Source organism: Chiloscyllium punctatum, chromosome 39 (genome assembly GCF_047496795.1).
Source record: "Chiloscyllium punctatum isolate Juve2018m chromosome 39, sChiPun1.3, whole genome shotgun sequence".
Classification (NCBI taxonomy): domain Eukaryota; kingdom Metazoa; phylum Chordata; class Chondrichthyes; order Orectolobiformes; family Hemiscylliidae; genus Chiloscyllium; species Chiloscyllium punctatum.
In genome coordinates, this window is record NC_092777.1 from 11,714,642 (window position 1) to 11,742,299 (window position 27,658).

The 27,658-nt window shown below is 41.3% G+C and overlaps 1 long non-coding RNA gene across 1 annotated transcript; it reads left to right on the forward strand.

Annotated features, from left to right (window-relative positions):
- The first annotated feature begins 69 nt into the window (after positions 1-69).
- LOC140464214 (uncharacterized) lies at positions 70-17,218 on the forward strand. The gene is made up of 4 exons (XR_011954877.1): positions 70-475; positions 10,555-10,654; positions 14,945-15,071; positions 16,705-17,218. It is a non-coding gene; the product is annotated as an uncharacterized lncRNA (long non-coding RNA).
- Positions 17,219-27,658: the final 10,440 nt, after the last annotated feature.

Sequence of the window (27,658 nt, forward strand, 5' to 3'; positions counted from 1 at the left end):
TCCCTCTCTCTCCCTCTTCTCTGCTGTCCTTTTAAAGCTGTCATCTACTCCTCCCCTTTCCCTCTCCCTCCTCTCCTACCCCTCCCTCTCTCTCTCTCCCTCTCTCTATCTAACCCCCTCACTGCTGCCTTTTTAAAACTGCCTCTCTCTCCCTCTCCCTCTCTCTCCCCCTTCCTCTGTGCTGTCTTTTTAGAGCTGCCTTTCTCTCTCTTTCTCTCTCTCCCTCTCCCTCTCTCCCACTTTCTCTCTGCTGCCTTTTTAAAGCTGCCTCTCTCTCTCTCTGGCTTGTTACCAAGACGACACGAGTGAGACTCGCTTCCTCAGTTGCTGATGTCCACCTCCCCCGTCCCCAGTGCCAGTGGAGATGCTGAGGGAATGAATGGCAGAGACTGGCTGCAACAATAAATTAAAGGAACCCGGTTCCTGAGGGAGAGACCACCACTGAACTTGGTTTGGAGGCTAATGCCTGCAGAAAGTGAGATGATCATTGTTGAGCTTGGCTATGTATCTTCCTATGTGTGTGAGTATGTTTCTGTGTTCCTCTATGTCTGTGTGTTCCATATAACCTTGTGTGTATATACCCCAGTATTTGTGTGTTACCCTGTATGTATGTATGTGTCTCTGTCTGTGTGTGTTCGTGTGTGTGTGTGTGTGTTTTGTGTACAATCCCCTGTATTTGTGTGTTCCTCTGTCTGTGTTTGTGTGTGTGTGCGTGTGTGTGTGAATGTGCCTCTTTATGACTGAGTCTGTAGGGATAGTCCAGGGACCTGCGCTAATGTTCACATTTGTTGTAGTCAGCTGCACAACATTCATGCCTCTGACTTAGAAAGTTGGATCTAGGGCTTCTTGTGGTGCAGTGGTAGTCTCCCTACCCCTGATCCAGGAGGCCTGGGTTCTGGTTTCACCTGTTCTAAAGGTGTTTAATAACGTCTCAGAACATGTTGATAAGGAAACCACCTGGCGCTGCAGATCCCACCCTGAACAACTGAGCCCAATGTGTTGCGTAGCAGTCACTGTGCTGCCTGGGACCCTGAGAGCTCTGGCCCTATCAAGTGGCTGGAAAAGATCCCACCGCACAGCAGGACTTTGAACAAGGGTATGGAGCTTCCAAAGAAGAGTCGTTTTGGACTCAAAACATTAATTCTGTTTTCTCTCTCCACAGATGTTGCCAGTTTCTCCAGCATTTTCTGTTCTTATTTCAGGTTTGCAGCAACTGCAATATTTTTACTGTTCCATCAGTTGTAGGGGAGCCATCCATGGTGGCTTGACTAATAGCTATCATCTAAAACAAAAATAAAAGTCAGCAGTCGGACAGCATCTGCAGAGAGAGAGAGAAAAACAGAGTTAATGTTTCAAGTCGATTATGAGTCTTGTTTACAGCCACATATGATCTCCTCATGGTCTGACTGCTATTTGTGGGAGCTTGCTGTGCGCCAATTTGCCTCTGAATCTCTTACTTTGCAACACCGACTACACGTCATTGGCTGTACAACATCTGGGATGTCCTGAGATTACGCTGTGAAATGGAAACAGGGTTTGTTGGTGTGAGTTTAGCGGAGTCTGCCCAACTGTCCTGACAATCAGGAGGATCCTTCCTGGCCAATTCAAAATCATTTAACATGACAACACGGGAGGCTACTTGTGCAAGCTCCCAGTGCTGGTTCTTTGAAGAGTCACATCGCAGTCTTTCTTTCCCCAATGAACTGCATGTCTTTACCCTCTCCCAGTGTTTATCCAGTATTCTGTTGACAGCTACCATTGAATCCACCCTTGCAGACAGTACAATCTACACCACAGCAACTCGCCATATTCAAGCAAAACTACCTTCCTTTCAAGTTATTTCTGTCTATCATCTAAATCTGTGTTCCCTGGTTACAGCTGTTTAACCAGAAGCAACCATTTTGTTTCACTTATCCTGGCTAACAGTGCTCTGGATTCACCTTTTCCATGCAATTATATCCTACTTCTTTCTAAAAATTCGATTATAGGCAACAGTAGAATAAATTACGCTTGAAACACAGAAAGTTTTCATTTAGATTCAAAGCAATGAACCAAAGTTGTGGAATTTAACCCAACAGTGAACTGAGATTGAAGTCTGGGATGAACATTACAAGAAGTGCTATAGGAAAGATATTACTAAATTGGAGAGTGCGTCTGTGTGTATGTCTGTGTGTGTGTCTGTTTGTATGTCTGTGTGTGCGTCTGTGTGTATGTCTGTGTGTGGGTGAATGGTAACGTATAGCAGTCGTGGTCTGAAGGACAAGACTGAGGGGATTGTGGGGTAAGGACAGACAGATTCTGGAGGGCACCACCTAACCTGGAAAAGGACCAAAAAGCAACCTTTAACTGGCCAATAATATTCTCACCCATCCCGTAAAATTGTGACCAGCTCCATGTTGGGCCATTAGACAGTGAGAAGGCAATTTGAGGAATACCCCCTCCCTCATAGTGGGAAACCTGCTGGGTGGGGATCTGTAAATTCTGCCTTGTGTTCGTGCCTTTGGCTATAAATCAGATGTGTCTGATTTATATCTGGGTGATTTTCCGATGTTACAGTATCCCTGTATATTTGGACATGTAGGTTTTCTTTCCTTCATTCCAATGACCTTTAGCTTGATTCATGTGGAATAGACAACATAGCTTCATGTCAGTAAAACAAGAAATTTATGACAAAACTGGCCATTCAATAGAAATGGTGTAGAAGAGGGGAAAAAGGCAGGGGTTGGCACTAGGGAATGGGCCCAGTGGCCTCATTTTGCACTGTGACAATTCTGCGCTGAATATTGATTTATTGGGAGGTTACAACTTTGCAAGTGTTGAAGGTGAAGACACCACTTAATTATCATTCATGGTCTGTCTGTGAATGAATGGGTTCACTGTGCATCTCAGCCCCATGTTGTCAGTGCCTGATAATTGCAAAAATGCCAAATGAGAGACTGTTCCGGAGTGAAATCAGGAGGTACATCTTCACACTAATGACAGTGGACAGCTAGAACTGTCAGCCTCAAAAACCTGTTGAAATTCCTGAGACCCAGATTGATGCAGTTTTTGTTTGGGAAGAATATCAAAGGATCTGGAGCAACAGTTGTGTAAATGGGCCTAGATATAGGTCAGCCATTTGTTAATTGATTAGTGAAACAGGCTGAAGGGCCTCCTTCTGTTTCTTTTGCCACATTACCAGCCTAAGTGTGAATGTACAAGACAAGGATCAATGCAATGTGATTTACCTTGTGCTGCCAATGACAATCTAGAACTAAATAAGTTACACCAAGGTAAAGGGATAATATGATGGAAAGTGCAGCAGAGAATGGAAGTGAATCCTGCTCTCCAGATCTCACTCTCTCCCCTGCCCCTAGTGCTCAAACATCTGAGACTCAAGATTCAATGTGTTGACAGGCCAGGAGGAGGATTATCCTCAATTAAAGGAACAGCAAATGACAATGATTGGAGCCAACATTAACACCACTCATTCAAAGAAGAGAAGCTGTATGCTGCTCTTTGTTCACTGTGAACGTTATTCAGTATGATCACTGTTGCAATCTCACTTCCAACGCAAGGCCTGGAACAGAGTTTACAGCTTCATTCATCTATTAATTCATGAATGGAACCAACCTTCCCATACTCCCAATGTCTGATCATAAACTTCCAATGGTGAGATCATTGTATTTCTTCCATTGATCAGGTTGGCCAGGCACAGGCACTCATTGGTTAGAAGCACCAGCCCCAGGGCAGATGTGATCATGACACCTAGGACAGAGACAGCACAGTGTTAGATACAGAGTTAGCTTCCGTCTAGACTTTTAATCTGAAGGTAAGGCCCCTCTACACTGTCCCACATCAAACACTCCCAGGACAGGGACAGCACAGGGTTAGATACAGAGTAAAGCTGCCTCTACACTGTCGTCCCATCAAACACTCCCAGGATAGGGACAGCACAGGATTAGATACAGCATAAAGCTGCCTCTACACTGTCCTCCCGTCAAACACTCCCCGGACAGGGACAGCACAGGGTTCGATACAGAGTAAAGCTGCCTTTACACTGTCCCCATCAATCATTCCCAGGATAGGGACAACACAGGGTTAGACACAGAGTAAAGCTCTGTCTACACCGTCTTCATTCAACACTCCCAGGACCTATACAGCCATGATATTAGATACAGAGTAAGGCTTCATCCACACTGTTCCCACCGAATACTCCTGGGACAGGGACAGCACGGGGTTTAGCTGCAGAATAGGACAGAATCAGCTCAGGGTTGGATATAAAGTAAAACTCTGTTTACACTGTCCCCACCAAACATTCCCAAGGCAAGTACAATATGAGTTCTTGAATTATAAGCTCCCTATTTACTAGGAGAAAGTGAGGACTGCAGATGCTGGGGATCAGAGCTGAAAAATGTGTTGCTGGAAAAGCGCAGCAGGTCAGGCAGCATCCAAGGAGCAGGAGAATCGACGTTTCGGGCATAAGCCCTAAAGAAGCTCCCTTTTTACTAGTCCAGCATCACTCCAGGGTAGGTACGTCATGATATCAAACCATTCTTTTATTCCAACAAACAATTTTACATTATTTTGTTGAATGTTTGGTGAACTATATTGTTAATCCTGTCTGTGATATACACTGAGTCAAGGCAGGTGATGGGTGAAATGTGCAATGTGCTTTGGGCATTCACTCATTGGGCATCAAGTGTTTGGTTGGTCTGAGGAATAAAGGGTCCACAAAGGCAAAGCTCAGTAGAAATGCAGTAGTGTGTGAGAACAGACAGCTTTCAGTGTGTGTACGTGATAATAAAGACCCCTCTCTCAGAGACCCTGATTCAATCAGAGTGAAACACCAGGGGTGGCATTAGAATGTTAATAAGCTAATAGGTATCGACCCATGAGAATTTCACCTGACTTGGACAGGAGATGGTTAAATGACATCTTTTGAAGCTATACCATTGAAATGGGTTAAATCAGTCTTCACTGGCTTTGCTATGTACAAAAAGTGTAAAAGGAGCTTCCTTATGTACAGAAACTGTCAAGGTTTTAATTATTGCTCAGAAAAAACAATTTTGGTGAAATGTTTCATTTTGACCTCATCAGGACATTTCGCAGGAATATGAATAGAGGGGAGAACCAATATTTATACTCTGTTAGGGAGGAATGCTGATTGCTTATAGGTTAGATACAGAGTAAAACTCCTGTGCACTATTCTATTTCACTTACACTACAGGTACACGTTGGATCCAGAGTTTCCTCTCATTATTTTTTCCCACTGTGTGGACCTTTGAGGACTGTGCATACCAGCAGCTTCTGGAAGCAGAAGCCAGTGCCAGTTAGAACTTCTCAGTGACTTGCAACTGTGCAACCTCACAGCTTGGAGGGAACACTGATCAAGGCATGTTCACACTGACAATTGTCATAAATACCAGTCTAATGTCACACTTAGCCACATCATGTGAAATGCGAAAACAAACACCATGGAAATTATATTGTCAATGAAAGAAATGTAAAGGGTATTATATAATATTTTGTGTGTGTGTGAGAAATTGAATGTAGACACTTAGCAGGTACACTTTTGGGCTTTTATCTGTACATGTGAGTTGATGCACAAAGTATTACTAAGGTCTGGTATAATTATTTTGCTCTTGAGACTCACAGTCATTTCTCCCCTCATCAAATTTCTTTTTCTGTTTCGACTTGTGTCATACAATGGCCAGTCCACTGGAAGAGACATTAGGAACAGCAAAGCAACACAAAAGCAGTAGTAACAGACATAACAGGAATATACAGTGAAGCTTGTGAGATTTATTAAGGACAATGGTCATGGTTTTTATAAGAAAGAGGGTGGGTTAAGCATAATGTGAGTGTAGGCACCTTACTGATAGATGAAGGTAACATTGTAATTTGAGATCAGGAAATGGCAGAAGATGAGAATAAAATACCAAAAATACAGCTAAAATTAAACAGAAACCAAGGGAGAGGATGTAACTCGATTCAATACAAGTTTTAAAAAGCTGAGGGATAGATTGATCTTGTTAAATGTTGACAGATCTCCAGAATTTGATGATTTCTGGCCCATGATGTTAATAGACGAAATTGGCCATGTTCTTCCTAAATTTTAAATAAAGGAATTAACCCTTGGGTTAGAAAATTATCAATATCACTCAATTTTTGGGAATGGTAGAAGAAATAAACAAGAAAACTAAAAACCTGTTAGCAGTGGGGAGATAGTCGAATCGATTATTAGAGTCAGAGTGACTCAGTATACAGACAGGTACAGCAAATGAGAATTGGTACAGGATAAATCAGGTCTAACAAAGCTACTTGATTTAGTTTCAGAGGGTAACCAACATGGTAGACAAGAGAGGCATTCAGGAATATTCCACACAACAGCCTGTTAACTAAAATAATTTTACATTTATTTGGCTAAGTCTGAGTTGCATCAGAGGGTTTTTTCCATGAGACAAAGCAAGTTTTCTCACAATATCTTAGCAAATTCACCACATTAATTACTAACACCACCCCTATGGTGCCCCTCACATCCAAATCTACCCTGTCTTCACGTGCCATTCCCAGAACAACTCACTGCTCACTGTCTACCTGCTGAAAGACCATCATCCCTTGCAGCTATGCCATCTTTGAAAGCTGGCTGTTCACCCAGACCAGCACTGACACTCTGAAGCTGCCCTGCTTGCTGACAGACAGATTCTCAACATAAACACTTGGCCCTTCGAACCTGTTCCAATAAAATTGTGGCTAATCTGATTTTAACCTCACTTCTACATCCTTGCACACTCCTGATGATCTTTCATTGATAAACAAGAATCTATCACCACCTTAAAATATTTAAAGATTCTCATTTGAGGAAGGGAAATTCCAAAGACTCACGACCCTCTGAGCCTAAAAAGTTCTTCATCTCTGTTTTAAATAGTAGATCCCTGATTTTTAAACTATTGACACCTAGTTCTAGATTCTCCAACAAAGGGAAGCATTCTTTCAACATCCACCTGGTCAAGTCCACTCAGGATTTTATGCTTCAACTAAGTCACCTCTGACTCCTCTAAACTCCAGAGGATACAGACCCAGCCTGTCTAACCTTTCCTCATTAGGAATATTCCAGGCATTAGTCTAGCAAACCTTCTCTCAAGCATTAACATCCTTCTGTAAATACACTGACCAATGCTGTACACAGTATTCCAGACACGGTCTCACCAATGCCCTGTATAACTGAAGCATACCCTCCCTACCCCTCACAATAACCAGAATATCCTATTAGTCTTTCTAATTACTTGCTGTACCTGCACACTAACCTTCTGTGATTCATGCACCAGGAGATTTCTTTCCATCTCAAAGCTCTGCAACCTCTCATCATTTCGATAATATGCTTCTTTATTATTCTTTCTGCCAAAATGGACTGTTACCCACTTATCTTCCATATGCCAGATCTTTGCCCAATCACTAACCTATCAATATATTTTTGCAAACTCCTTTTATCTTCCTCACAACTCACTTTCCTACCGATCTTTGTGACATCAGCAAATTTAGCTCCATACTTTCAATCACTGAATAATTTCTAAAAATTGCAGAGTTACTTTCAAAACTAACCACTTAGTTGCTCCCCATGCTGGGAGCTTTCCCACACAGATTTTTCCGAAGTCAGCTGCGAATTTTGCTGTTTGTTCATTTTTCTTAAGATGCATTCCAACGTCCAGAGATACTTAAAACCAAACAGCAGAGGCAGTCAGCTGTGTGGGTTCACTGCTAGGGCAGACAGCTGTACAGGTTCACTGCTGGGTCAGACAGCTGTGCGGGTTCACTGCTGGGTCAGACAGCTGTGTCGGTTCACTGCTGGGTCAGACAGCTGTGTCGGTTCACTGCTGGGTCAGACAGCTGTGCTGGTTCACTGCTGGGTCAGACAGCTGTGCTGGTTCACCGCTGGGTCAGACAACTGTGTCGGTTCACTGCTGGGTCAGACAGCTGTGCGGGTTTACTGCTGGGTCAGAAGCTGTGCAGGTTCACTGCTGGGTCAGACAGCTGTGTGGGTTCACTGCTGGGTCAGACAGCTGTGCTGGTTCACCGCTGGGTCAGACAGCTGTGCAGGTTTATTTCTCCATTTGATTTACTTCCCTCACTGTCTTTGTCTCTCTTCCCCCTTTTTAAAGAGCTGCTGTTTTGACCTTTTCTTTTCCCATATCAGCTTATAAACAGAAATTACTGCTTCTAAAATTTAAGGAAATCAGCTCCAACACTGAAAATACTGCAAAAAAAAGGGACATTTCCTACAGTCACAATATTTCTTATTCTCCATCTTGGATTACACAGAATCATCTGGGCCAATGTGCAGAGGAATGGCAGATGGAGTTTAATTTAGATAAATGTGAGGTGCTGCATTTTGGAAAGGCAAATCAGGGCAGGACTTAGCACTTAATAGTAAGGTCCTAGAGAGTGTTGCCAAACAAAGAGACCTTGGAGCGCAGGTTCACAGATTCTTAAAATTGGATTCATAGGTAGACAGAATAGTGAAAAAGGCATTTGGTATGCTCACCTTTACTGGTCAGTGCATTGAATATAGGAGTTGGAAGGTCATGTTGCAATTACACAGGACATTGATTAGGCCACTTTTGGAATACTGTGTGCAATTATGGTGTCCCTGATATAGGAAGGATGTTGTGAAATTTGAAAGTGTTCAGAAAAGATTTACAAGGATATTGCCAGGGTTGGAGGATTTGAGCTATCGGGAGAGGCTGAATAAGCTGGGATTATTTTCCCTGGAGCATCAGAGGCTGAGGGGTGACCTTATAGAAGTTTATAAAATCATGAGGGGCATCAGTAGGAGAATAGCCAAGTCTTTTCCCCAGGGTGTGGGAGTCCAAAACTAGAGGGCATGTGTTTAAGTTGAGAAAGATTTAAAAGGGATGTAAAGGGCAACTTTTTCATGCAGAGGGTGGTGTGTGTATGGAATGAGCTACCAGAGGAAGTGGTGGAGGCTGGTACAATTACAACATTGAAAAGGCATCTGGATGGATATATGAATAAGAAGGGTTTAGAGGGATATGGGACAAATGCTGGCAAATGGGACTAGATGAATTTAGGATATCTGGTCGTCATGGACAAATTGGACTGAAAGCTCTGTTTCCATTCTGTACATCTCTATGACTGTATGAGTTAAAGCTCCAGCACTAACATGTGCAGCACACCACTCATCACATTCCACTAAGCTGAAAAATCCCTTTTATTCCTGTTCTCTGCTTCCTGTTAGCCAGCCAATCTTCTGTCCATGCGAACATGTTACCTCCTACACCATGAACTTTTACTTTCCCCAATGTTCTTTAATGTAGCACTTTATCAAATGCCTTATAGAAACTAAATGCAATACATCCACTGGTTCCCTGTTATCTGCAGCACATATTTTTATTCAAAGAACTCTAATAAATTAGTTACCTTTGACAGGATCAAGTTGGTTCCATCGGATTACCTTGAACTTATCCATGTGCTCTATTATAACACCTTTAACAATAGCTTGTGACATTTTCCCTGACATGTCAGAGAGGGGAAGGGGGAAAGGAAGATGACCCCACAATTCTCTGACAGGGACCTGGAGATTCTGGTGTATGGAGTGGTGCAGATAGTGGAGGACCAGTGAAGAAGGCTTGCACCACTGGCCTTGGGCAGTCTGGTCTGAGGTAACCACCCAAGTCAGTGCCATCTCCAGCCTCCCAAGGAACAGCCAATATGGCCAAGAGAAGATCAATTACCTTCCCTTGCTGCACCAGAGTAAGTGCCACATTCATCTCTCGATCACCACACACTACTCTTTCTTTGCTACTGCATGGTTGTACAGCTGTTTGTGAGGTCTCTCCTGGAGTACTGTGTCCAGCTCTGGTCACCCTGTTGTAGAAGGATATTATTAAATTGGAGAGAGTTCAGAAGAGAATGACCAGGATGCTGCTGGGAATGGAGGGTTTGAGTTAGGAGAGGCTGTTTAGGCTGGGATGTTTTTTCATCAGAGTAGGAGATTGAGAGGTGATCTTACAGAGGTTTATAAAATAATGAAGGCTATAGATAGAGTGAAGGGCAAGTGTCTTTTTCCTAAGGTGGGGATTTCAAGATTAGGGATATATTTTTAAGGAGAGACATTTAATAAAGCCATGAGGGGCAATTTTGTTTACACAGGCAGAGGTTTGTGTGTGGAATGAATCTCCAGAGGAAGTGATGGATGTGGGTACAGTTACAACATTTATGTGAAAAGGAAATGTTTGGAGGGATAAGGGTCAGTAGCAGGCAGATGGGCCTAGTTTAGTTTGGAATTATGGTCGACATGGACTGGTTGGATTCAAGGTTCTGTTTCCATGCTGTATGATTCTATGGCCGTGATTCTATGAACTCTTCTAGTTCAAGCTCCACCACTCTCACCATTGTCTGCAATGTCTTCCCTCATTTATTGTGACACACCCCAATGCACACCTTCTGTGCTGCCTACTCACTCCCTCAGAACACCTCAACACCTTTCCCTACTCTAGCAATAACAGCTATGCCACGCACTTTCATCTCACTCAATCTCTTCTCTCACTCCAGGTGAAGACACGGCAGACTGAGGCTGTATGGATGTGATACTCAACGTTCAGCTCCTCACCACCTACCAGGGGTACAGAGAAATCCATGTCATGACCACTGAGTAAGTACCATACTTCATACTACTGCAACACTCACAGTGATAGCTGGGTGTGGAGATGTAACTGACTTGATTAGTGGTGGTGGAGGGGGAAGGGAGGGTGGTTTGGTGATGCTGGTGAACAAGTGACTAACTGGGAAGGGTGGCTAAATAAGTGATTAACTTATTGCTCTGTAATTGATTTCCTCACCCTGAAATACGGGCGTTGACTGTTATGCCAAATTTTATCCCCCTGAAAAATACATACCAGCCCAGTGATTGAGATAAATTTACAAAAAATGATTTTAAAAGTGAAACGGGTGGACAGGGTTGTACAAGATGATACACACTACTCCCATTGTGACGTGGATGGGAGTGAATCTGAAGGCTGTGAATGTGGAGCCAATCAAACAGAGTACTTTGTCCTGGATGTTGTCAAGCTCCTTGAATGTTGTTGTGCTGCACTTATCCACGAAGTGATGAGAAATAATAGCTTCTGTATGTGTCAGATTTTAGCAGGGCTTTCATCTTTAGGTAGATAAGGTGACGGAAATTATAAGGCTGTACAAGAACAAAGACATTTTAATAAGCTTCGAACTTGAAATCTATAAATACAATATTTTGTTCACCTATTGTAAATAAATCTCCCATACTGTTTCCAAAATGAAACTTCTATTTTCCAAAATGTCTTTTATAGGGAATTAGTGTCATATCTGCAGTTCCTTTTAAAAATGAATTGCAAACAACTAGCACCCTCCAGTGTTCTTTGGCTTTATTCTGGTAATTTCAGGTTTCAGTGATTTTTCCAGGTTAATGCCCCTCCTCACGCTTTATTGAGATCTGCAGTGGATAGACTAGATGAACGTTAATTGTGTTCTTTAGATCCCTGTTAAAATGACTCATGTCTTCGGGATTTTTATTCAAACAAGTGTCTGCGACTGTTGTCAGAGAGTTCTAATGAACAGCTGTGTGCTGAACATTTGAGGAGAGTGAGTGAGATATTTGGATCATGAAAGAACCTGAACTGACACAGGCTATGACAGAATGATTTAACTTCTGTTGATGATGAGCTAGAACAGGGCCTTCCAAATTATAATCCGACAAACAAATGAAGCATTTTCTCAGGTAAAATAAATATTATTCCTTTGACTCACAGCTCCACACATTGTAATCAGCCCCTCACCCTCCCATTATGTGTATGTACAACCTTCATTACAGGACTGTAATGGTGCAGAGGGAGGACAGCCTTCTCCAGCTCTCTGAGCACTTTAATTTAGTGTCAAATTGCTTTGTTTTCCCTGTAACCCTGAACATTGTTTCTACTTAAATAACCATCTTCAATGCCTATCTTCAATGCCTCAGTTGAACCTGTCTCCAGCATATTTCCAGGCAGTACATTCCAGACCCTAACTACTTGCTGATTTAAAACCTTTTTTTTTTCACACCTCGTATTTACTTCTTCTGCCAAACGTTGTAAATCTGTTCTGTCTTGTTTTTGATCCTCTTATGAGCAGGAATAGTTTCTCCATAGCCACGCTGTCCACAGCCCTCGTGAGATGTTGAAAACTTAGTCATAGAGTCATACAGCACAGAAGAGGACCTTCAGCCCATCGGGTTTACACCGACCTATCTACACTAGTCATGCTTTCCACCACTTGGCTCATAGTCTTGAATTTTATGACATTCCAAGTACTCATCCATGTACATGCATTTTTAAGTAAAGGTATTGAGGGTTACAAGCTAAAGGTAGGTATATGGAGTAAGGCCACAGATCAGTCACAGAAATGTACAGCAGGGAAACAGACTCTTCAGTCCACCTTGTTCATGCCAACCACATAATCCAGTCCTATTTGTCAGCATTTGGCCCATATTCCTCTAAATCCTTCCTACTCATATAACCATCCAGATACCTTTTCAATGTTATAATTATATCAGCCTCCACCACTTCCTCTGGCAGCTCATTCCATACATACACTACCCTCTGCCCCTGGATCCAGGTTAAATCTTTCCCTTCTCTCCTTAAACTTATACCCTCTAGTTTTGGACTCTCATTACCCGAGGAAAAAGACCTCAGTTATTCACCCTACCCATTCCCCTCAAGGTTTTGTAAACTTCTATTAAGTCACCCCTCAGCCTTTGACAGTCCAGGGAAAAAGCCCCAGCCTATTCAGCCTTTCCCTATAGCTCAAACCCTCCAACCCTGGCAACATCCTTGTAAATCTTTTCTGAACCCTTTCAAATTTAACATCTTTCCTATAGCAGGGAGACCAGAATTACACGAATATTCCAAAAGTGGCCTAACAAATGTGCTGTACATGACCTCCCAACTCCTGTACTTACTGATCAATAAAGGTAAGCATGCCAAATGCCTTCTTCACCAGCCTGACTACCTGTGACTCCACTTTCAAGGAACTATGCACCTACATCCCTAGATCTCTATTTGGTAACACTCGCTAGGGCCCTACCACTGATGGTATAAGTCCTGCCCTGATTTGCCTTACCAAAATGCAAATCCTCGCACTTAGTTAAATTAAACTCCATCTGATTTCATTGAATGACAGGACAGGTTCTAGAGTCGGAATGGCCTACTCCTGTTCCTATGGCACTTGTTTTAGGAGATGTTCTGATTATTCATATAGCCACTAGTAATATCTCCCACAGTTTTATCACAATTTCACTCCTTTTAGAAATGTATTCCCTATTTCCATTAGCCCTGAAACTGAGATTTTGACCTGTTTGTTGTTGATTGTTGTCCTGTCCTCTGCTGCCTCACTTACTGTCTCACTCAACTCACTCCTACTGTCCCCTTAAATTGATCTTCCCAGCCCTCCTCCCAGTCCTGAGCTCCCACTGCCTACCTCATAGCCAATCACTGTTGCACTCCCCGGTAAGGGAAGGGAGGGAGCATCCAGCTGAGTGGTGAGGGGGGAGAATATGATTGGAGGAAGGGTGAATGGGTGATGAGGGTGTGATGAGGGATATAGAGAGTGAGCAGTGAGGGGCATTTAAGTGCAGCAGCAAGGAACTTACTGAGTGGAATCACAAGCAGATTGGCAAATGGGGCAGAGAGGGGATTGGTGAGTGACTCAGAGAGGAATGTGAGTGATACAAATGGAATAAGTGACAGAGGGAGGGGATTGGTGAGTGATAGAGGGGGATAGTGAGTGATAAAGTGGGAGATAGTAAGTGGCAGAGGGGGTTAGTGAGTGATAGAGAGGGTGATAGGGAGTGACAGAGAGGAGAATAGTAAGTGATATAGAGGGAAATGTGAGTAATAGAGAGGGGAATGAGAGTGTCACGGGGGAATATTGAGTTTCAGAGAGGAGATAGTGAATGATAGAGAGGGGGATAGTGAGTGACAGAGCAGTGTATTTAATATAATTTCATTGGATTGGTTTATTGTGGGTGTTTAATGAAATAATAGAGCACATTGAACAAGATGCTAATTCTTTAAGTAAATATGATGGGCAGTTAAATGTTCTTCAAGAATATTGCCTGGCACTGGTGGAAGAAATACATTTTTTCCGTGGTTACTTTAGGTCCATTTAAAACAGATAACTTAATAAAAAGTTGAAGATCATGCTTGATGAGTTGAAAATAATAAAATTGCAGAACACTGATGCTGTTGTAGGAGGTAGGTGATTACTAAGAGACAGATGTCAAGGCAGAAAGGGATATTGGAGCTGTTGGGAGACTGGACTTGGCTGAGGCCACCATCCCAGAAGGGAGGTTAATCTCATGTGTCAATGAGGAGATAAGATGAAATGACTTTTTGTGAAAGAAGAACATTTAGGGGCAGAACAATTAGAAGAGTGGACAAGGGCAATGGTGTTCCAGGATAAAATTATGGATTTACTCATGTTTGATTGGTTGGAGACAAATCAACACTGATTTACAACTCCTATCCATTTGACACTACTAGACCAGCGATCTATCATTCTTCCCTTCACCCTGTTCCCAGTACACCTGTTAACCTGGTCAAACTGAGGGCTGCATTTTCCCAACAGTAGAGATGGTCATGAAGCTGGGGATGGCCAGGAAAATAGAGGAAGCTATTCCAGGCGGACTTGTTATTCATTCATCACAATTCTCTGACTTTATCAAGAACTGATCAACCAGTTGGATTGGAAGTCTGCTGCTTAAAGATGACCTGATGCATTTTATATGGTATGATCTGCCTGTATAAGCACATAAAACAACACTTTTCACAGTATCTTGGTACATGTGACTCCAACAAATCTATAAACCAATTAATCAATTCATATGCAATTTGTCACTATACTTTCAAACTTTAGTAAATCCTTGGTTTCCTAGATCCTCGGGGTGATCTACGCAGGGGATATGTTCTGGAATTGATGCTTCTTCTGAATGATTGACTCTTTTGGAGCATCTTTAGTTTCCTTAAATGATGTCAGAGAAGATAGTTATGTAACTGAAAGAGGTAAGCTTCTCCTCTGTCCTTTATAATGAGGTAGAACTGCATGTGTCCTTCCAACTTCTTACATTTTCATTTGGGTAACATTGACCTTGTATCAAATCCAGTCATAGATGGTAAAGCTGATTGTCTTGGTACTACTTGCTCTGAACTGACTATACCAGGAGTATAGCACCAACTGCTGGTAGTTGTGGTATCAAGCATGTCCATAATCAGACTTTAAAGATTTCTCTATAGAAGGGGGGAGCGATTGAATAATTCCTCTTCCTGGTGAAATTAGTAATATCTTTTGAATTCTCAATCATGTTGTGTTGTTGTACAACTGTGTAAGTCATTTCGATTGTACAGATTTCCCAGGTTCAATGAATGTACTTCTGAGACCTGGGAAGTCTTCTTGCTGAGTAGAGTTATTGTTGATCACTGGTATTTGACTTATGAGTCATATACAACAGAAATGGACCCTTTGGTCCAACTCGTCCATGCCAACCAAGTTTACCAAACTAAACCAGTCCCATATTCTTCTAACCCTTTCCTATTCATGTACTTGTCCAAATATACTTTAACTGTTGTAACTGTTAACCACTTCCTCTGACAATTCATTCCAGACACGAACCATTCTCTGTGTGAAAACAATGCCCCTCAGGTCCCTTTTAAATTTTTCTCTTTGCACCTTAAAATCATGCCCTATTGTGTTGAACTCACCTATCTGAGGGAAAAGACCTTTGCTATTCACCTTACTTATGTCCCTCACCATTTCACAAACCTCTACAAGGTCACCACTCAACCTCGTACACTCCAGTGGAGCAAGTCCCAGCCTGTCCAGCCTCTCCTTCAAATTCAAACCCTCCAGTCCCAGGACAACCTGGTAAATCGTTTCTGCACCCTCTCCAATTTAATACTATCCTTCCTCAGCACGGTGACCAGAACTGGGCATAGTATTCCAAAGTTGGCCTCACCAATGTCCTGTACAACCGCAACATGACATGCCAAATCTTGAACTCAATGGTCTGAGGAATGAAGGTATGCATGCTAAGTGCCTTTTTAACAACTCTGTCTGCCTGTGACACAGCTTTCAATGGACTATATAGTTGAACGCCTCACCCCTCTGTTCTACAACCCTTCCCAGGGCCCTACCATTAACTGTATAAGTCCTGCCCTTGTTTGTTCTATCAAAATGCAACACCTCACATTTATCTAAATGAAACTCCATCCACCACTCCTCAGCCCTTCTAAGCTGCTTTATGTTCTTCAAACTTCTGTAGAATTTTAACGGCCAAATATACATTTCTGATCAGAAGGAAGAAGCACTAGCTTCTGATTATGTGTGTCTGTTCCAAATAGAATGGTGACACGGTTTTAAGAGAATTCTCATCATTCTTTTTACTTTGAGTGCTGGTATGTCTGCATCCTGTAGTTCTCTGTCAGTTTGTTGTAGTTTTGTTCTTTCCATCCAAGTCTTTTCTCAGTCCTCATATCATGAAACACACCCTGGCGTTAAGTTTGAAGTTATTGACCTTTGCTTTACTTAGATAAGTCACCTGTTACCTCAACAGATACAGATTCATATTTTCCAAAGCCAACAGCTAACGATACGTGTCCTAATGAAGGGAAGTCTTCATATTCTGGTTTTCCTCTACAGATGTGGGAAAAGATCTGCCACCCTGCCAACCCATAATAGGCCTACAAAAGCAAACTTGACCAAACTGTACCAAAAACACCCAGAATGCCTCAGCAGGGACCAAGAAAAATTAAAACTGGCTTCTTCCTCAGGTTGGGGAAGAGAAATTCTGATCTACCTGCACAGACTGTCAGTTCTGTGTCAGCCTAGTCAATTTCTCTTCCAGCGATATCGCTTGTAATAAACAGTTTGTCAATTTCACCCGATCTGGTTTGCGTGGTCTCTGCTTTATTGGGCAAATTTCTCTGACAATCATCTGATGATATGTGTTCTAATGAAGGGAAGTCTTGATATTCTGGTTTTACTCTACAGAACTTGCTGTAAGATGTGGATGTAAGCATTACTAGTTCTGTGGTTCAGTTGCTGTTTTTCACTCCTATATATTCCTAGGAAATGTCACATTTCCCCACCAAAGTTGCATTGATGGGATGAAGCAGGATATTGTTTGTCATATGTGTGTCTTAATAACCTCGTATCTGGGATGGTAACTTCTAGTTTCAAAGGATTTAAAGATGTTTTGTGTTAGCCCATCCTGTCATGTTTTGGTGTTTTTGTACCTTTGGAAGTTGACTAAAGTCTAATCCTCTTCCTGAGCTGTTCCCATCATCCTCTCATACTGTTTTTGAATTTCAGCTTCTACCAGCATCAAGATAGCTCCTTCCAGTGTAAGACACAATTTTAATTGTGACATTTCTGAAAAGAGATGAATCAGAAATTCTGACACAATTCTGTCTAGAATAATTATGGCTGTAAATCACCATAATCACAAAATTCTGACAATGTATTCATGTTTTTTGTTCATTCATGGGATGAGGGTGTCACTGGTTAGGCCTGCATTCCTTGCCCATCTCTAATTGCCCCAGAGATGAGAGTCAACCACATTGCTGTGGGTCTGGAGTTACATGTAGGCCAGACTAGGTAAAGATGGCATTTTTGTTCCCTAAAGGACATTAATGAACCAGATTGGTTTTTCCAACAATTGACAATGGAATATATGGTCATCATTAGATTCTTAATTGCAGATTTTTACTGAATTCAAATTCGACCATCTGTCATGGCAGGATTCAAACCTAGATTCCCAGAACATTACCAGACCCTTTGGATTAACAGTCCAGCAATAATATCACTTGATTAGATTACTTACAGTGTGGAAACAGGCCCTTCGGCCCAACAAATCCACACCGCCCCACTGAATCGCAACCCACCCATACCCCTACATTTACCCCTTACTTAACACTACGGGCAATTTAGCATGGCCAATTCACCTGCACATCTTTGGACTGTGGGAGGAAACCGGAGCACCCGGAGGAAACCCACGCAGACACGGGGAGAACGTGCAAACTCCACACAGAGAGTCGCCTGAGGCGGGAATTGAACCCGGGTCTCTGGCACTGTGAGGCAGCAGTGCTAACCACTTGGTCATAGACTCTCTCATAAAATCAGTTCATAAGTTTACTCAATAGTATTGTCAACAAGTTTTCCAGGAAGCTGTAATTCTTCTGTTAATCTTGATCTCTCTATTATACAATTGGTACTTGATGTAAAGTAATTGTCAAAAGTTCTTATAACATTATCTAAGAGGTCTGTCTCTTCTTTTATATTTTGTCATGTTAAAATTTGATTTGCAACCAGAACTATACAACAAAGAAATTTGTTCACTTGTTCTTTTCTGGGTTTCTATAATAATCTGTAACTATATGAATTGTCTTTTCCATGTAATCTAGTTCCGTTCCTGTCTGAAGAATTTCTGATTTTAGATCAATTTGTTTCTCCAATTTAAATAATTTACTTGAAAGCGGTTCCAGGACTCTTTTTGTAGATCGAATAGATTTCACTGTTCAGTAATTTAAATCACCTCAACAGTGTTAAATGTTGAATTTTCTTCAGCAAGATTTTCATTATTGTCTTTCATTCTTGAAAAACAAAGATGATTATTAATAAAGGCTTATCCTTATCCTTTATTGCATTTATGAAGATTTTTAAAAACTTTTTTCATTTATTGTTCTTGCCGGACATTTTCTTTATCTCTGTCAAAGTCAAGAACTTCTAAATCATTCCATAATTATCCTCCTGTTTGCTATGAACATTGTTTCAAGTGTTGAAAGATCATTTAAGTACTTTAAAATGAAGGAACACTATAATTTACATATTCTCCCAAAGTGGAAGGAAGACTGTTACTTTGCATTGTTTTCTCCTTCTCCTTCTTAGTGATTTCCATGTCCCTTTTAAAACTGTGGGCATTTCATGATCTTTTTGCTTTTTTGCCCAGCATTTCAGTTAAAAATAATATGCACTTCTTAAATACATATTTTCAGCTGAGCAATAAAGATATATTTTTCCCTTCAGAACATCTTTTTTGATAAACTCAAATTTTCCAACTCATGATTTTTTAATGATAATTTATTATTATTTTCCCTGGAGGGTGAAGGGTGACCTGATAGAAGTTTATAAAATCATGAGGGGCATGGATCGGGTGAACAGCCAAGATTTTTTTCCAAGGGAGGCAGAGTCCAAAACTAGAGGGTGTAGGTTTAAGGTGAGATGGGAAAGGTTTAAAAGGGACCTAAGGGGCAATTTTTTTCACATAGAAGCTGGTATGTGTATGAAATGAGCTGCCAGAGGAAGTGGTGAAGGCTGATACAATTAGAACATTTAAAAGGCATCTGGATGGGTATATGAATAGGAAGGGTTGAGTGGGATATGGGCCAAATGCTGGCAAATGGGAGAAGATTAATTTTGGATATCTGGTTGGCATGGACAAGTTGGACTAAAGGGTCTGTTTCTGTGCTGTATGACTCTATTAGCCGATTTACACTGCAGTTTTCCCAATTTTCTTAACAAGTATCATTTTTTACAAAGATTTCTTTTCATACTTTCAAACAATTATTAATATGCTTATTTGTTTTATATAGTGTTTTGATCCTTCTTTTAGCTTCTCAATTAAGAATTATGGGTTTGGTTAATAAAAAGAAAGAAGCATATGTCAGGTATAGACAGGATAGATTGAGTGAATCCTTAGAAGAATATAAAGGAAGTAGGAGTATACTTAAGAGGGAAATCAGGAGGGCAAGAAGAGGACATGAGATAGTGTTGGCAAATAGGGTTAAGGAGAATCCAAAGGGTTTTTATAAATACATTAAGGACAAAAGGGTAACTAGGGAGAGAATAGGGCTCCTCAAAGATCAACAAGGCGGCCTTTGTGGAGCCGCAGGAGATGGGGCAGATACAAAACGAGTATTTTGCATCAGTATTTACTGTAGAAAAGGACATGGAAGATATAGACTGTAGGGAAATAGATGGTGACACCTTGCAAAATGTCCATGTTACAGAGGAGGAAGTGCTGGATGTCTTGAAATGCATAAAAGTGGATAAATCCCCAGGACCTGATCAGGTGTACCCTAGAGCTCTGTGGGAAGCTATGGAAGTGATTGCTAAGCCTCTTACTGAGATATTTGTATCATCGATAGTCACAGGTGAGGTGCCAGAAGACTGGAGGTTGGCTAATGTGGTGCCACTGTTTAAGAAGGGTGGTAAGGACAAACCAGGGAACTATAGACCAGTGAGCCTGACGTCGGTGGTGGGCAAGTTGTTGGAGGGAATCCTGAGGGACAGGATAAACATTCATTTAGAAAGGCAAGGACTGATTAGGGATAGTCAACACGGCTTTGTACGTGGGAAATCATGTCTCACAAACTTGATTGAGTTGTTTGAAGAAGTTACAAAGGGGGTTGATTAGGGCGGAGCAGTGGACATGATCTGCATGGACTTCAATAAGGTGTTCGACAAGGTTCCCCATGGGAGTCTGGTGCACAAGGTTAGATCTCACGGAAAATAGGGAGAACTAACCATTTGGATACAGAACTGGCTAAAGGGTAGAAGACAGAGGGTGGTGGTGGAGGTTGTTTTTCATACTGGAGGCCTGTGACCAATGGAGTGCTGGGTCCACTACTTTTCATCATTTATATAAATGATTTCGATGTGAGCATAACAGGTATAGTGAATAAGTTTGCTGATGACACCAAAATTGAAGGTGTAGTGAACAGTGAAGAAAGTTACCTCAGTTTACAACAGGATCTTGATGAGATGCACCAATGGGCTGAGAAGTGGCAGATGGAGTTTAATTCAGATAAATGCAAGGTGCTGCATTTTGGGAAAGCAAATCTTAGCAGGAATTATACACTTAATGGTAAGGTCCTAGGGAGTGTTGCTGAACAAAGAGATCTTGGAGTGCAGGTTCATAGCTCATTGAAAGTGGAGTCGCAGGTAGATAGGATAGTGAAGAAGGTGTTTGATATGTTTTCCTTTATTGGTCAGAGTATTGAGCACAGGAGTTGGGAGTCATTTTGCAGCTGTACAGGACATTGGTTAGGCCACTGTTGGAATATTACGTGCAATTTTAGTCTCCTTCCTATTGGAAAGATGTTGTGAAACTTGAAAGGGTTCAGAAAAGATTTACAAGGATGTTGCTAGGGTTGGAGGATTTGAGCTACAGGGAGAGACTGAACAGGCTGGGGCTGTTTTCCCTGGAGCATTGGAGGCTGAGGTGTGACCTTATATAGGTTTACAAAATCATGGGGGGACATGGATAGGGTAAATAGGCAAAGTCTTTTCACTGGGGTGGGGGAATCCGGAACTAGACGGCATAGGTTTAGGGTGAGAGGGGAAAGATATAAAAGAGACCTGAGGGGTAACCTTTTCACACAGAGGGTGATGCGTATATGGAATGAGCTGCCAGAGGAAGTGGTGGTGGCTGATACAATTGCAACATTTAAAAGGCATTTGGATGGGTATATGAATAGGAAGGGTTTGGAGGGATATCGGCCAGGTGCTGGCAGGTGAGATTAGATTGGGTTTGGATATCTGGTTGGCATGGACGAGTTGGACCGAAGGATCTGTTTCCATGCTGTACATCTCTATGACTCTAATTTCTCCTTAACTGTGAATATTTTCACCCTTCCACTGAGGGTGACTCACATCAGATGTTTAATATAAGCGACAATACCACAGAATCGTAGAATCATACAGTATGGAAGATACTCTTTGACCCATCAAGTCTGTACTGTCAAACAATACATTACCACTGCACTAATCTCACTTTCCCGTACTAGGCATGAAGCCTTGAATGTTATGACACTTCAAGTATTCATTCCAGTACTTTTTAAAAGTTTTGTTTCAGATTTATCCCCTTGTGGGTAATTTACCATAAGTTACCTTTAATTCAGCTACTTACTAAGAAAATGCATAATTAAATTCTGAAACAACTGCATGTAGCAACCAAAATAAGATCTCTCAAGTAAGCAAGTATAAGTCTTGCAACCGAATTTAGCTTTTACTCAATTACTGGTGAAATCTGGCCAGGATTTCAACCAACAATGCCTATCTCTGGAAATGTTCAAAGTTTGATCCTTGTGCAGTGTTGTTCTCTGAAGTTCTGCTGTTCCGGTGTTGGATTTTTATACAGTTTTCTCTCTTTCAAGTTTGTTGTGTGGCATTATTAATATTCTTTAGATTCTTTAATCCCTAACATTGATTATGGAGACCTCAGGTCTGCAGCTTGCCCTCTTATCAGAAGATAAGAGGCTTTACAGATTATTCTGTTCCTTGTTGCATTAGGGGACACAGCTCTTCCTGCATTCAACCCTTTCACTACAGAACATTACTTATGCAGGCAGATCTTAATTGCCCATTTGTCATGAGAAAGCAGGTTATCAAATACAATCGTAGAATTTCTACAGTATGGAGGCAGGCCACTCGGCCTACTGAGTCACACCGAAGACCATCCCACCAAGACTCATCCCCCCATACTCTATTCCCGTAATTATTTCCCATGCCTAACCTACTTAGTCTGCACATCCCTGGACAACAATGGACACTTTAACATGGCCACTCCACCTAGCCTGCACATCCTTGGATTGTAAGAGGAAACATTTTGTATCTGGAGGAAACCTGAATCAAACTCTAGTCCCTGGCACTGTGAGGCAGCAGTGCTAATCACTGAGCCACTGTACCACCCTAACCTAATAAGTGTTATCTCCTTTCTCCCAACACACAGCTTGTTCATATTGTTTCTTCCCAGAAATGGTTAATTCACATGCTGTTTTTAATTCCTTTCTAACAGCTTCTTGTTGTCCCTTTCATTTCAAGAAACTCTGAATTCCAGAGTTATTGTTGCTTCTTTCCATGTGTAACAGTTTATCTTTGTTGATGTATTTAATAGATGAAGTTATTAAAGTGTGAAGTTTACCGTATCATAGTTTGGTAAGACTCCCCATTATTTTCTCAAGCCTTTCTTGATGTCTAGTTTTTAAAAATGTTTTATAGGCAGGCATCAGTTCTGCAGTACTTTTACCCGCTGGCTGTCACGTTCATAGAAGCTGACAGGTTTTGCGCACTTATGAGCTGCTGAATATTTAAAAGTCACTCACAGTTTTCTTACAGAATATTTTCTTCTTCCTTCTCGTCAGATCGCTGTGACTTCTGTCGAACTGAAGATCTGTTTGTCAGGGTATCGCCGCTGCTAGTATATCTTATAAGGTAATAGTGCCAGCCACTGCTACTTTCTTGTAAAGGTTGATTTCTGCTAGAATAATCTGTAAAGCCTTGGGGAGATTTGCTGCAAACAATGTTTCTTGCAGGTTGTAGTCTAAACTATGTAGGGAAGGATGGCCCTGAAAACTCTGCAGCGGATGTTAAACTCAAACTTGATGAACAGTAAACAGTCAAGATAGTAAATACTGCAGATTGGAGGTGGTGGTGTAGCAGTAATCCAGAATGCCAGGTTAAAACCCTGGGGACATGTGTTCAAATGCCACCATTCAATGAACATTTCAATTCAATAAGAATCTGGAATAAAAGGCTAGTTTAATGTAATGACTGTTAATTGTCTAAAAACTCAGCTGGTTCACTAATGTCCTTCAGGGAAGGAATTCTACTGTCCTTATTTAAGTGTACAAGTGACTCCAGACACACAATAATTTGATTGATTCTCAAAAGCCCCCTCTGGGCAATTAGACATGGTCAACAAATGCTGGCCTATCCAGAGAAACCTACATCATATAAGAGAACAGTAATTACATTATATCCGAGGTGCACGATGGCTTCCTGTAGGAGATCAGATTCAACTTGATAGTATGTCCACTATTAACCTCATTCCAGCCTTGGTTCAAACATGGAAGAGGTGAGATGAGAGTGACAGTCCTTGAATCAAGGCCACTTTTGGCTGAGTTTGGCATCAAGTAGCCCAAGCAAAACTAATCAACAGGAATCGGGGGAAAATTCTTCATTGTTTGGATGGCTTGGTTGATGGAGGTCAGTTATCTCAGTTCGAGGACATTCTTGCAGAAGTTCCTCAGGGTAATGTTCCTCAACCATCTTCAGTCATCAATGACCTTTCCTCCAAGATAAGGTTTGAAATTGGGCTTTTGCCAATGATTGCACAATATTCAGTACTGTTCATGATGCTACAGGTACCAAAAACAGTTCATGTCTAAATGCACTAACAGCTGGACAATATCCAGGCTTCCCCAGCACATGTGGCAAATAACATTTGCACCACACAAGTGACAATAGTGACCATCTCCAATACGAAAGAATTACTCACACCCCTTAAGCACTGTGGAAAGAATTGCCGCAGTCTTAAAAAAAAGGAACTAGACTGATCGAGAGCTGTGTTTATACTGCACCTTCCTGCAATTGCTGGGGAAGGAGAGATAAGACGGCATTGCACTGAGGTGTATGTGCAGACCAAGATTCGGCCAGCAACAGGTTGTTGACTGGTTTGTGTAAATGTGACCAGTTGTAGATGGTGGATGCCTTCAGTCTGATGATAGCTCTTGTTTGGCTCTTGGGCAGCTGAACAGCTTGGGTGTCTACAACAGGATGAAGAAACTTCTGGATCACTGGAAGAACAAGATCTGTGTCTCTGTCTCTATACAGTAAAAGTACCTGAAGCCTAAAGAAAGCCAGTTATTGTCTCCCACCACTTTTTGGACATCAAAAAATAATAGGAACATGTAAAAGGAATAGAGCAATAATATTATGAGTGACTTTAATCTTCAGTTGGGTCAATCAAGTTGGAAAGGGCAACTAAGACAAGTTGATAGAGTACATTAGGGGTAGTTTCCTAAAGGAATATGTCATGGAGTCAACCAGAGAATAGACTATCTTTGATCTGGTAATGGATAATGATTTAATAAATGATCTCAGAGGAAAAGTACCTGAGGAAATAGTGATCGTAACATGATAAAATTTAATACTCAGTTTGAGTATGAGAAACTTGGGTCAAAAACAACTGTATTTAATTTAAATAAAGAAAATTACAATAAAATGAGGATAGAGTTAGCTAATGTGGACTGGGCAAATAGATTAGCAGCAATGATACTAAGCAATCAGGAATGAAACTAAGGCAGATATTTAAGGAAGTAAATCGTGACTCTCAGCAAAAATACAATCCTGTAAGGAGGAAAGATTCTTGGAGAGGGATAAACCAATCATAGCTAACCAAGAACTTTAAGAAGGCAAAAATCAGTGATAGCCAAGAAGACTGAAATAAATTCAGAATCTGGCAAAGAAGAACTAAACAGATAATGAAGAGAGAAAAAATAAGCTACAATGGCAAACTGGCAAGGAATATAAAAACTGACAGTAGGAGCTTCTTTAAATATATAAAAGGGAAGACAGAGGTCAACATGAACCTTAGAAAATGAATCTGGCAAGATAGTAATGAGGAAAAGGCAGAGAAGTTAAACAGATATTTTACATCAGTGTTTATGGTGGAAATTACATTGACCCCATTAATAGTAAAGAATATGGGGAGGAATTAAATACTATCATGAGAGAAGTAGACGTAGATAAACTAATGGAGCTAAAGGCAGATAAAACCCCTGGCCCTGGTGACTTGCACCCTAGGATCCTAAAGTAAGAAGCTACAGAAATAATGGATGCATTGGTTGTAGTTTTCCAAAGATCTTCAGATTCTGGAGAAGTACTGAACAACTGAAAAGTGCCAATGTGATACACGTATTTAAAAAGGGAGTGAGGAGAAAAGTGAGTTACTATATGCTGCTTCACCTAACACCTATTGTTATAAAAACAATGAAATTGATTATTAAGGAAGTAATGGCAGCACATTTGGAAAATCATGATCTAATCAAGCAGACTCAGCGTGGCTTCACGAAAAGAAAATCCTTTAGAGATTTTTGAGGAACTCTCAACCACAGTAGATGGAGGGGAACCAGTAGATGTGTTGTTTTGAATTTCAGGATAATGTTCAGCAAGGTACCCCCCAAAGGTTAAGTCATAAGATAAGAGCCCAGGTATTGGAGGTAGTATATCGTCGTGGATAGAGAATTGGCAAATGGGCAGGAAACAGCGAGTGGGAATAAGGATTTTTTTTATTAGCAGCCTGTAATCAGTGGGGTCAAGCAGGGATTGGTGCTGGGAATACAACTGTTTAAAATACAATGATTTAGATGACAAAGGCAAACATCCTGCAGCTAAATTTGCAGATGACACAAAGTTAAATGGAGAGGCAAGATACAAGAGGGATACAAGTAGTTTCTAGAGAGATATTGATAGCTTAAGGAAGTGGACAAGAAGTTGGCAAATGGAATGTGGGAAAATGTGAAGTTGTTCATTTTGGAAGGGAGAATAAAAGAACACAGTAATATTTACATAAACAGTACAATACAAGTTGTGCCGACCTTTGATCCTACTATAAGGTCAAACTAACCTACATATCCTTACTTAACTATCATCCATATGCCTATCCAAGAGATGTTTAAATGTCCCTAATTTAAATGGAAAAATACAACAGAAATCTGTATGGACCAAAATTGGACATTCAAAATTGACCCATAGCCAGAGAAATCTGGCCTGAGAGAAAATTTCAAAACTAAACACCAGCCAACAACGATGGATTACAAATAGTGGTGACAATCGTTCAAGGTGGACCAGTTACAACCAGCCTGAGTGTTGTGTATTGGGAGAGTGCTGATCAGACATTCTGGCATCTTGTTGTGCTACGAGCTAGTGAGGGCAGGAATAGGAGATGAATGCATGGCTGAGGAGCTGGTGTATGGGAGAAGGATTCACATTTTTGGATCATTGGAATCTCTTTTGGGGTAGAAGTGACCTGTACAAGAAGGACGGATTGCACCTAAATTGGAAGGGGTCTAATATACTGGCAGGGAAATTTGCTAGAGGTGCTTGGGAGGATTAAACTAGTAAGGTGGGTGTTGGGGAGGGGGGATCCCTGGGAGATAGTGAGGAAAGAAATCAATCTGAGATGGGTACAGTTGAGAACGGAAGTGAGTCAAACAGTCAGGGCAGGCAGAGACAAAGCAGAGAACAAGGTAGGACTGATAAATTAAACTGCATTTCTTTCAATTCAAGAGCCTAACAGAGAAGGCAGATAAACTCAGGGCATGGTTAGGAACATGGGACTGGGATATCATAGCAGTTACATAGCTCAGGGATGTACAGGATTGGCAGTTTAATGTTCCAGGATACAAATGCTACAGGAAGGATAGAAAGGGAGGCAAGAGAGGAGGGAGAGTGGCATTTTTGATAAGGGATAGCATTACAGCTGTGCTGAGGGAGGGTATTCCTGGAAATACATCCAAGGAAGTTATTTGTGTGGAACTGATAAATAGGAAAGGGATGATCACCTTATTGGGATTGTATTATAGACCCCCTAATAGTCAGAGGGAAATTGAGAAACAAACTTGTAAGGAGATCTCAGCTATCTGTAAGAATAATAGGGTGGTTATGGTAGGAGATTTTAACTTTCCAAACATCGACTGGGACTGCCATAGTGTTAAAGGTTTAGATGGAGAGGAATTTGTTAAATGTGTACAAGAAAACTTTCTGATTTAGTATGTGGATGTACCTACTAAAAAGGTGCAAAACCTGGCTT